This window comes from Lygodium microphyllum, unplaced genomic scaffold (assembly GCF_053477565.2).
Source record: "Lygodium microphyllum isolate KBCC unplaced genomic scaffold, Lygodium_microphyllum_v1.1.10 scaffold_51, whole genome shotgun sequence".
Classification (NCBI taxonomy): domain Eukaryota; kingdom Viridiplantae; phylum Streptophyta; class Polypodiopsida; order Schizaeales; family Lygodiaceae; genus Lygodium; species Lygodium microphyllum.
Window position 1 is genome coordinate 776,419 of NW_028229534.1, and position 10,770 is coordinate 787,188.

General features: G+C 39.9%; 1 pseudogene; it reads left to right on the plus strand.

The window, feature by feature from the left end:
• Nucleotides 1-9,119: 9,119 nt before the first annotated feature.
• LOC148008892 (NADH dehydrogenase [ubiquinone] 1 alpha subcomplex subunit 8-A pseudogene) lies at nt 9,120-9,509 on the plus strand (annotated as a pseudogene).
• Nucleotides 9,510-10,770: the final 1,261 nt, after the last annotated feature.

A 10,770-nucleotide genomic window follows, 5' to 3' on the forward strand; every position in this document is an offset into this window, starting at 1 on the left:
TTGGTTCAAATTGGAGGGGATGAAGCCATCTTTGAGGATTTTCTGCAATAAGATCTTTGAGACTGTCTTACAGGACTGTGACCAAAAACACTGCCTCTCCCTTATTGCAAAAGCCTTACATGGGTAGAGCATAGTCCGAAAGGCCTAATCAGCAATATCAGTAGCATAATTAGCATACTGAGCATTATCCCAAGTATGCAATGTTATCCCAAGCATCATTGCATACCCATATACTCTGCCATCAATGCATAAGTAAATTCACTACCATACATCTCTTTGGCTGTATGCACTTCAAGTGTAATATATGGGTGCCATTAGCATTGTGGGGGGTGTCCAAGGGGGATCATTGGATCAGGAGGAGTGGAGCTCATGGGAAGTACTTACACCTACATACAAGTATTAGGCTCTGGATCAGCGAGAGGTGGGTAATGTTTCCCCCGGGCCGGCAGGTTGCACATCCCTTCAAGGTTTTAAGTGGTAAGGGAGGGTCACCTCTCTTTTGTCTTACCACCTCGCCTCGCATCAGCCTTTTTCCTCAGCTGGATTATATGTGGCAGACATTTTTATTAAGCAATCAGCATGAGATGCTTTGGAAAGAAGACATTGGGCCTTTTCATGAGATGCAAGAAATGACAAAGGTTGGGGTAGGGGTTACCTTGGCAGTCCAGTGACTCACTGACTACTATTTACCCAATTTACAATGGCTATTATTCATTTTGGGACTTATCCAAGATCACAAGACAAAATGGGGGTTAATGTCATCCAATACAATGAATTTCCAGAAGAGATATGATGCATGCACACGAAGAGGATTACACTATTAAGACTATGCAATCTTGAATCTCTCCAACAAGGGATTAAGCTCAACAAGTGGCTAAATTGAGAGATTAAGATCAGATTGGCATACCTCTTTTAGTGCTTGGGGAGACCGTTGAATCATAACTCATCATGATGATCGATTGCTCCATCGATCAAGTCTTGTTGGTTAGGATATCCATAGAAGAGACTTTAGCATTCAAATGCTCCTACTGATGAGGATGGCTCCTGTACTTATCCCCGAGCTTGAGCTTCAAAGAGGAAAAGCTTCAAGTAAAGCTTTAATGGCTGCCCACAAAGCTCCCATGCATGTTGAGCTCCATTTCTTCATCCGGGTGAGAGAATTCATTCACGGGTTGAAGGGCTTGTGATTCTTGAGCTCTCAAGGTCAGGAGATGGCTTCAACTTGAAGAATCCATGGCTACCCCAAACTATTCCAAACTGTCTATTGTCCACCTTAGGGGCAGAATCCCAAGAGCAAGAGTGCCAAGGGGGTGAGGAAAATATGTTGATTCAGTGCCTTGGAGTGGCAGGGTAGCAGGAGGAGAGGGGTAGGAGGGCTGGGGGAAGGCAGGGCAGCCAGTGCAAAATGCACCACAAATTGCGGGGGCTTCCTTGTAGGCCTTTTGGACAGCAACTCCCCCAACCCACTACTTGATCAATAGCTTGAGGGGTCAGGGATGGTGTTTTAGGGTTGGTTGATGTTGGGGGGAAACCTCAGGCCAATGGTTTTTTTGGGCTGGCCGCCATGGTAGTTTCTTGCAGGATAAGAGAGAGAGAGAGAGAGAGAGAGAGCTAGAGCAAAAAGCAACTGAGGTTTTTCCCTCTTCCAACTCCTGGGACTCTAAACTTGGTCTAGAACTCCTAAAATTTGCATGAAAAGAAGTGACGACTTGATATTTTAATCAATTTACCTCCAGATATGTTTGAGCCTCTAGTCGTAGCTCCTACTTGCTCCAAAAAGCTGAAGTTAATTGTAATCCTTCTTGTTGTACCTGTAAGATGCATAACTAGGATTTTTGGGATTTAAAAAGGAAGAAAGGGGAAAGGAGAAAAGGACCAAAGCCTAAATCTTTGATACCACTTGTAATGAAAAAAGCTAAGAGGAGAGAGGATAAGAGTTGAAGAGAGAGAAATAGAGCAAGAAGAAGAAGGAAGAAGACTAGAAGAGGAGAGAGAAAGAGAGAAAACAGGAGAGAAGGAAGAAGGAAGCCATGGAAGCAGGAGATGAAGGTGAAGAGTATGATCTTGATAATAATTGGTTGCCCTAATCTAGGGCTCTTACACTGGTTATACCCCGGTTAATGTGACTAGGTGTCTTAACCCTAGTCGATGTGCATCCCGCTTGTTACAGAAATATCCACTTAGGCTTCTTTAAACATAAATATAAGGTGTTGACTAGCACCCATGCACTTGAACTAAAATGAGCTCATGTAAATATAAATACAAGGTATTGACTAGTACTTATTCACTTGGACTAAAATGAGTCTACATACATAGCTAAGATAAGCTCACATATCGACCCAAGAGGATTGGTTGCAAATGAGCAAGAGCCTTATAACTTATCTAATAAACTAGAAGCTTTCTAAACATAATGGTCATTGACCGCATGATAGCATAGAGAAAACATTGAGGTCCATCAAAGAAATGTGATAATTGCATAGTAGACATTGTATTTGATGGTAGTTAGCCATGGATGGAATTTACACCCATGCATACGATATTTGATATTACGCATAGGGCATAATTGGGAGATGAGATATTTGTCTAGATAATCAAAAGAAAACCATTATTGATAGTCTTGATAGCCTAAAAAAGTTGATAAGAAACAACTTCATTTCCTTTAATGATGATTTTCTCCTATTTGATAAGGCTAGGTTGAAGGTAATAGCTAAGAACTCACTGAATCTCAGGGAAGTTACTATATATATATTCTCTACATCACATGCATTCAAGGCCTATTTATAAATATTCTTATTTGTGAATTTTTCCTAAATAAAACATAACCCTTTTCTATTCAATTTGTAAATAATCCCTTTATACTACACCCTTCTATATGTAAAAAAATGGTATTTTAAAAATACCTTATTTTGAACCCATGTGATGCACACATATATTAATGAGTAACTTACCTGAGCATAGAATATGAAAATATATGGTTGAATGATTTTCTAGATAGGTGAAGCACACTTTAAGGCACATCTTTGTGTTTCACATATAAAAAATTGTGCTCCATGTACATAAGACCCTGCATATTTGGGTTTAGTTACTACTTCACAATAAGTTAAGTAGTTGTATATTTCTCATTGTTTATTATATCACAAAGCCAAATATATTTCTCCAACTTTATCTCAATATATAGTGGCTAAATGTTGGTGCAAGTGAGGGGAATCATGATCATGCACACTTTCTCTAGGTTTGGTTTGCTTAAAGCTATAAGATTAATGACTTCATTCCTCCTATCTTGTTTGCATTACCTTGTTCAAAAATTATGACAAAATGCAAATATGCAATATATAGTCCATAAAATTTAGTAGCTACCTACCTTTGACTATATTACATAAGATTATTTTGTAATAACAAAAGTACTTTTCTAAATCATGGGTATGAATCTCAGATGAGGTAATACTATTTATATCACTATTGTTTGTATGAATACTCTTCTATATAATTTGACAAACAACATTGATTTGAGTAATATTTACTTAGTTATGTTATATATATATAAATATAAATAAATAAATATATATATATATATATAGAGAGAGAGAGAGAGAATATGCAATCCTTGATTACTATATCTTGTTGTGGCTATGCTCTATTGCATATTCATAACTCTTGATTCTATAGGTATAAATTAAAGATTACTTCAATTTTTGGAATTTAATTTTTTAATTTTAATAAAAATAATAAAATTAATTAATTATTTTAACTATAAATTAATAAATCATCAAATAATTAATTAAAACTTATCCAAACAATTGATTAGCATCATCTTTTTTGGACTCACCTTAGCCATGTTGACATGCACTCGGTTGATAGAGGAATCACTCTTTAACTTGCACAATTGAGATAATAAGGAGTGTTCATAGGGTGAAGGGACTTATTGCTTGGTTCTATTGATTCTAGTTCAAATACCACTACCTTTAAATTATCTTACAAACAAACTTGGAGAACCCATGGCAAGCAAGGCAAGAAACCTAAAGCTTAGCACATGGGTCTTTAGTCAACTTCACTTAGTCTCTTTTTCTTCACTCAATGGTAGTGCTCTAGTAAGCAAAATTCTACTCTCTCAAGTTTCTTCTTTTAATTGATAAGATACTCAACTAGAACACCCAATTTCCACTACCCATAAAATCTCCAACTCACTAAAAGTAATCATTTTCAAACTCCAATTTGTGAGGGGAAACTTTCTCTCTTTGTGTGTCAGAGAGAGAACCAGGGAGAGAGAAAGAGGAGAGAGAAAGAGGAGAGAGAAAGACTGCAGAGGAGAGAGAAAGACTGCAGGGAGAGAGAGAATAAGAGTGACGAGGAGAGAGAAAGACTAGAATTGGAGAGAGAAAGACAGGAAAGATGAAGAAGCCATGGAAGCTTAGAGCAAGAAGGGAGAGAAAGATTGTAAAATGTATTGATTTGCCAAAAGATATGAAAAATTACAACTTATCTCCTTATATACCAATGTCAGTGTGACATGGCATATTATCAACATTTTTAACTATTCCCAACTTCTTACAATCCATCCCTTCCCAAAAAGGTTTTTGTCCTAAAAAACAAACCTAGAAACAAGCTAAAGAGGAGATGGATAGAATAGAGTACTACTCTGTACAGCATTACAAGGGATAAAGGAAAAGATTACCTAATACTCAATAGTAGTACTAATCTATACAGGAGGTCAAAATCAGCCTGTAGCCTCCCGGATCAAAAGGAAAAGTTGTATCTTTGCCATGTATTGGTTCAACTTTCATAAGATCGAAATCAAATACTGCTGGAAATATGATCATCATGATAGTACTCACTAACAAAGTCTCCATCATATGATGGTCCTCCAAATCCACATGCTATCCATAATCTGCCTTCTTGAACTGAACTTCTTGTTGTTGAACTTCTTGTTGTGGACTCATACCAGAATGGTCTTCAACAAGATGTTCTCCATCATTTACATCATAATATTCAAATAGGAAGATTATTTTGGTAGACTTTGCTCTACATGTGGCTTGGTGATTACAAGATAGTGGCTTAGCACAACGATAGCATAAGCCCGCAGCATGCAGTTCCGGTATTGTATCACTAGTAAGGTGTCTAACACGTTTAGCTTTAGATAGCAATTTACACACCTGTTCATCACCATTGGTCAGCTCTATGATAGTTTTGACATGCTGCTCATAGTCATCTTGCTGCTCATGCATAACAGAGAGCTGTCCATGCTCATCATGTACAACAGATGGCTGTCCATGCTCATCATTTACAACAGATGGCTGTCCATACTCATAACCATATTGCTCATGCTGTTCATACTGCATATGGTGATAATAGCCCTGCTGCACATCAGAGAAATAGTTTGGTTGAGCATATGCATTTGCTTCCACTGATGTTTGCTGCTCACATTCATAAGCATGTAGCCTTTGATCATTGATCCCACTGTATTGGTCATAATCACTTGCTTGCTGTTGATCAAAGCTAGAAGTGTACTGATAAGCATAACCATTTCTGTTACATCCATAAGAACTATTTTGCTGAAGAGATGGATGCTCATAAGCATAAGCATGTTGACCATAATAACCATTCTACTGCCAAGGTTCAATGGAATGATACTCTGCATTATGATATGGTACATCATATTTATAAGCATTAACATGCTATCCAGATGTACTTGCATACTGCTCATACTTTTTTGCATGTTGTTGCTGTTCATATTCATAAGATGCATGTAAATCATAATGTGTACCACCAGCATATACATGTTGTCCATAAGCACAAGCATTTGATTCGAGTGTACCATCAGCATATAGATGCTGGCCATGAGCATAAACATTTGATCCAAGTCTTGCTATTCTTTCCATAAATGCCTTTGTAAAAGCAATACTCTGTTCAGTCAAAACTACAAGTTTGTCAATATTAGCTTTTGTTTGAAGCCAACGTTGCTCCCTAGAGCTGGAGCTATTGTTCTTAGCTGCCATTGCAGTCAAGTTGAAGAGATAACTCAAAGGTTAGGATGTCTAGTATCAAATAGAAATCTTGGTTTGAATTTAAGAGTAGCAATACCCCTCTCTGTTTAAGAATTTCCAGAACTGTCCACAGTAAACTGCTAGTGAACTGCCGGTACCAAATAGGCTCTAGCTTGAGAAATATGTGTCCAAAAGAGACGTTTGATGGCTCCACTCGAAGCTTATGATAACTAGTATCACTTCCAGTTGTTTCTTTGTCGTTAGAATGATGCTGCTAATTTCTGTAGCAACTTTTCCAAATCTGTCCCTGTTTGGACTGCACCCTGTTTTGGCCCTGTAATGACCCTATTTTGCCTAGTAATCATTACCTTTCATCTAGGAAAAGTTGTAAAGCACTTAAGATCAGTAAGAACACTGATTAGACATGCACAAACCCTGCAAATACATCCTTGATACATCCAAGAAGTGCTCTACAAATAGCCCAACTGATCCTTACTATATACTCTCAACCATTTGATCAAGCAAAACCCATAAGCATTGAGGACTTCAATAGTTGCTTCAAAATGGAGCTAACCAAGAAACAAACTCCAATATAGCTTGAGTTGGTTGCAAGCTTCAAAGTACCCGATGAATTGAATCATACCAAGTAGATTCAAAGGTAAGAAGATACCCAATTACTTGAGCTTGCTTGATGAACTCCTCAAAGCCAATCTTGTAGGCTAAGAATACTATTCCAACCACGGAATCGATCTTTGCAAGTCGTTGGGGAGGAATGAAACCTGGAACACCAGGCCTGGAACACTATGAATCGGTACTAAGATATCCTGTCCAGGAATACTAAAAGCTAACCACGCCTTGAAAGAAGGGATGAGAATGGTGGAGCTGAGATCTAAGAGGCCGAGTTGAACATTGGATTCCTCTTCTAGCTATGACAGTAGCGAAGCACTTTGACACACAATACTTCTATCAAAGGCGCTCCTCACTTCAAGTTGTCTTCTATGGCATAAAGCAGAATGTAGATTGTGCTGGGTATGCATTCGCAGCCACTTTCAATCATGTGACAAAGCTTCCTTCTGAGTTTGTGCCTAGTATTTTAACTACCCTGACAGGCATGTCCAAAGTATCACATGTTGAAGAGAATTGTGCAATCATTAAATGTCCAGCAACAACTCGTGGTTGAGCACCTCAGAAATCTTGTCTTGCTTTCTGTTCAGCACCAGCAACAGCAGCCAATCTCACAATCAGTACAACTCCAGCAGCCTCAACCAATCTCCCTGCAACAGTTGCCACAGCCACAGCCACAGCCACAGTCGCAGCCACAATAATCACAGGTCTAGCAACTTCAACATCTGCAAGCACAACCTTACTCACATCAGCTTCAATAGCACCCGCAGCAGCAGCAGCCTTTGCAGCTCCACGTGACACCAAGTTGGACTAAATCACCAGGAGAAAAGGATGCTGTGTGATGTACAAGATCAGGTAGAACAGCTGTTGGCCTTGGCATTTGAAAACCACAAGTCTCTAAATGAAGCGTCTCCCTCAGGGATATCTGAAGCTCTTACTCCAATTTCTGGTAAAACTGCACCAGTTGTAATTCTAGCAGTGCAGCTTTATACACTACCTCATGATATTCTCTCTTTAGAAGCTCAGTCAACACTGCGGACTTATTTCCAGATAGCTGCAATGAAAAGATGTAGGAGACATATGGCAGAAATTGATGAGTTTGTATCTAGCAATAATGAAGGCTTTTTGATTGATCCACTTACAACCTCAGGTGCCTATTCTAAGATGAAGTCTTTGTGCATCAATTTGAGCAAGGAAGTGCTGACTGACATCGACATACATAATCAACATATTCTTCCAAGCTCAATTGATCTACCCAACATAGCAACTGGAATCTACAGTGTGGAGCTTTGCAATAGGCTGAGAGCATTTCAGCCTGTACAGTGACAGTGCGGTTATCTAATGCCAAATGCCCTTAACCTCACTCCCTCAAGCCTATCTTTTGCCTTTGGGTCTGTTCTATTGACCTCAGATTATGATGAATACAATAACATCATCTGTTACGTTTCACCATTTAGTCTGCAGTTTGCATAACCGTCTCTGATAGACTCTCTGAAGATGGCATTTTCCCATTGCTGACCTGACTTGAAGATTGCTTTCTGCACCTTAACTCCTGTTATAGGTAATGCAGAAACAAAGAAAACAGATGTGTGCCATTGTTCCAAGTGCACTAAAACTGAAGGTGAGCATTCTCATATTAGACATTATGAGGTTGAGTGTTGCAGCAAGGTACCCATATTTAACCAGGTTAGCTCAAGTTTTTCGAGCTGAGAAGCGTGGCAGTCAATAAGATGGCTGTCTCTGATACGGCTGTTGAGAATGATGCAACATGTCTTGGTGCCAGTATAGGCATGGGCCATGGTGTGAGTGTAGGCATGAGTGGTTTAAGTGTTCAAATGGGTGCAAGCCATGAAGCGGAGATCCATGGCACCGATCTGTTAGTCCATAAGATGGAAAGCTTAGCTAATGATGCAAAGCTTATCACTAAATTGATAGATTTGTAGAGACAAACCAGTGAGTCTATTCTTGGTCTTCTCCGTCCAAATCTGGTGCGTGCAGAAAGGAGGCTGGATGGATTCTTGATCTAAAGCAAAAGCTTAGATCTATAGCATACACCATCATGGCTTGCGGTTGACTGGATCGTGTTCCATCTGTCCATGAATTTCGACTTTGAAGAATCTGGCAATGCCTTTGTTTTGCAGATTTCCGCCATAGTTGCGAGCTTCTTTCACCCTCGTGTTTCGCCCTCTTCTCTTATCCTCTCTTATACACCTTCTCTTCCCATCCTTCTCTGTGTTATTCTCTAATTCCTTTGTATCCTCACTCGTTCATAATTCTCGTGCCATCTTCTTTCCTCCATTCCTATCTGTAGGTTTCTAACCCTTCTGCCTGATTCCAAGCTGATCTTCTTGCAAAGAACCCCGACGTTTGCTTCGCAGGCCGCACACCAGGCGCACGTACCCTGTGCTTTGTGCCTGCGTGGCCTACTACCCTGTAGGTAGGCTTCGTGGAAGATACCCTACATAGTCTTCTGCGGCATCAGAAGGTGAGCCCGTCACGACCTCAGGAGTTCTCATGGCGGCTTCCAAGCACATTTCGTCCTTGTGTCGCACTGAGAACAAGGCCTTCCTGGACTGCAAGCGAGCGGATCCTAACCCGGAGAAATGCTTGCACAGAGGACAGGACGTTACTCGCTGCGTCATCTCCCTGCTGAAAGAACTTCATCACAAGTGCCCAAAAGAGATAGATGCTTATGCCAAATGTATGGATTATTACGGAAACGAGTTCAAACTCTGCAGAAAGCAGTGTTTTCTGAGGCTGAGACAGCTTCCTTTTGCTAAAGATCGTCAGAAAACATTGAAGGAGCTGCAAACTTTCCTTGATACGAAAATTGCACCCAAGGAACTTGTGTATGAATTGAAAGGAATTGGAAGCCCCTTCAACAGCACCGGCATACTTGTATGAAGAGAAGAGTCCTGCTCCTCAGAAGCTGGCATTTGATAGTAGAGAAGTACTCCCAATTTCATACAGAGAAGCTCTAAACAGTCAATAGACTGCTGAGAGAAGCAATGGGAGTGGTGCCTTTTAAGAAGTTGAGCCAGATGCCATAACTGAGGAGTCCGTCAACTCTACATCAGCGTCCTCAGACTTCCTTAGTGTTCTACACCACTATCCCCTTACACACAGTTTCCAGACCCTAATAAAGCAGTTGCTGAAAACCATCAAGTGATTCTAACTCTGCTCTGAGAGCAGAAATCGTTCCTTCTTTCTTGGACAGGTCTGTCATGGAGAATGACAGTTTCAGTGGAAGGGTTCCCGCTCTTGACAGCTCTGTTCTTCGAGATTTTTCTTCCATTTTGCCTTCAGCTTTCAAAAGAAATCTTTAGTGCTGCCTGTCTTTAGGGTTTGAAGAAGAACAAAATATCCCTAAAGCCTCTTCAAAGCCTTCAATAATGGTGCTCCACTTGTTAAGAATGAAGAGTAAAGAAAGTTTCCAGCATGAAATGCCTTCAAAAACCTCATGGCTGAAAGCTAAGAGAAGATATGTGCTGCAACTCCATGAAAGCTTGGCAAAAGCTTGGAGAAAGAGGAAAGGAAGACCTCTTTTGAAAAGTAACCACAGTTTGTTCTCAAACTAAGCCCGGTTAACCATCCTTTACCCTAGTTACCTTCAATTTTGCATAAAATTTGGTGACGTCCAGCCATTTAAGCCTTTATCCGCCATATCTGACCTTGGATATCTCCAGATGTAGTCACTTGCTAACTGTAGTTGTCCTGCAGCACTCCACTAGTCACTGTCTTGTACTATTTTTGTCTGAAATTGGTTTTGAAATAGGAAAATAGGAGTGAAAATGGAAGAAAATAATGGATCAAAGACTGAAGCTCTGATACCACTTGTCAGAGAGAGAACGAGGGAGAGAGAAAGAGGAGAGAGAAAGACTACAAAGGAGAGAGAAAAACTGCAGGGAGAGAGAGAATAAGAGTGACGAGGAGAGAGAAAGATTAGAATTAGAGAGAGAAAGACAGGAAAGATGAAGAAGCCATGGAAGCTTAGAGCAAGAAGGGAGAGAAAGATTGTAAAATGTATTGATTTGCCAAAAGATATGAAAAATTACAACTTATCTCCTTATATACCAATGTCAGTGTGACATGGCATATTATCAACATTTTTAACTATTCCCAACTTCTTACATTGTGTTGGAGAGTTTGTGAGTTCTCAATCATA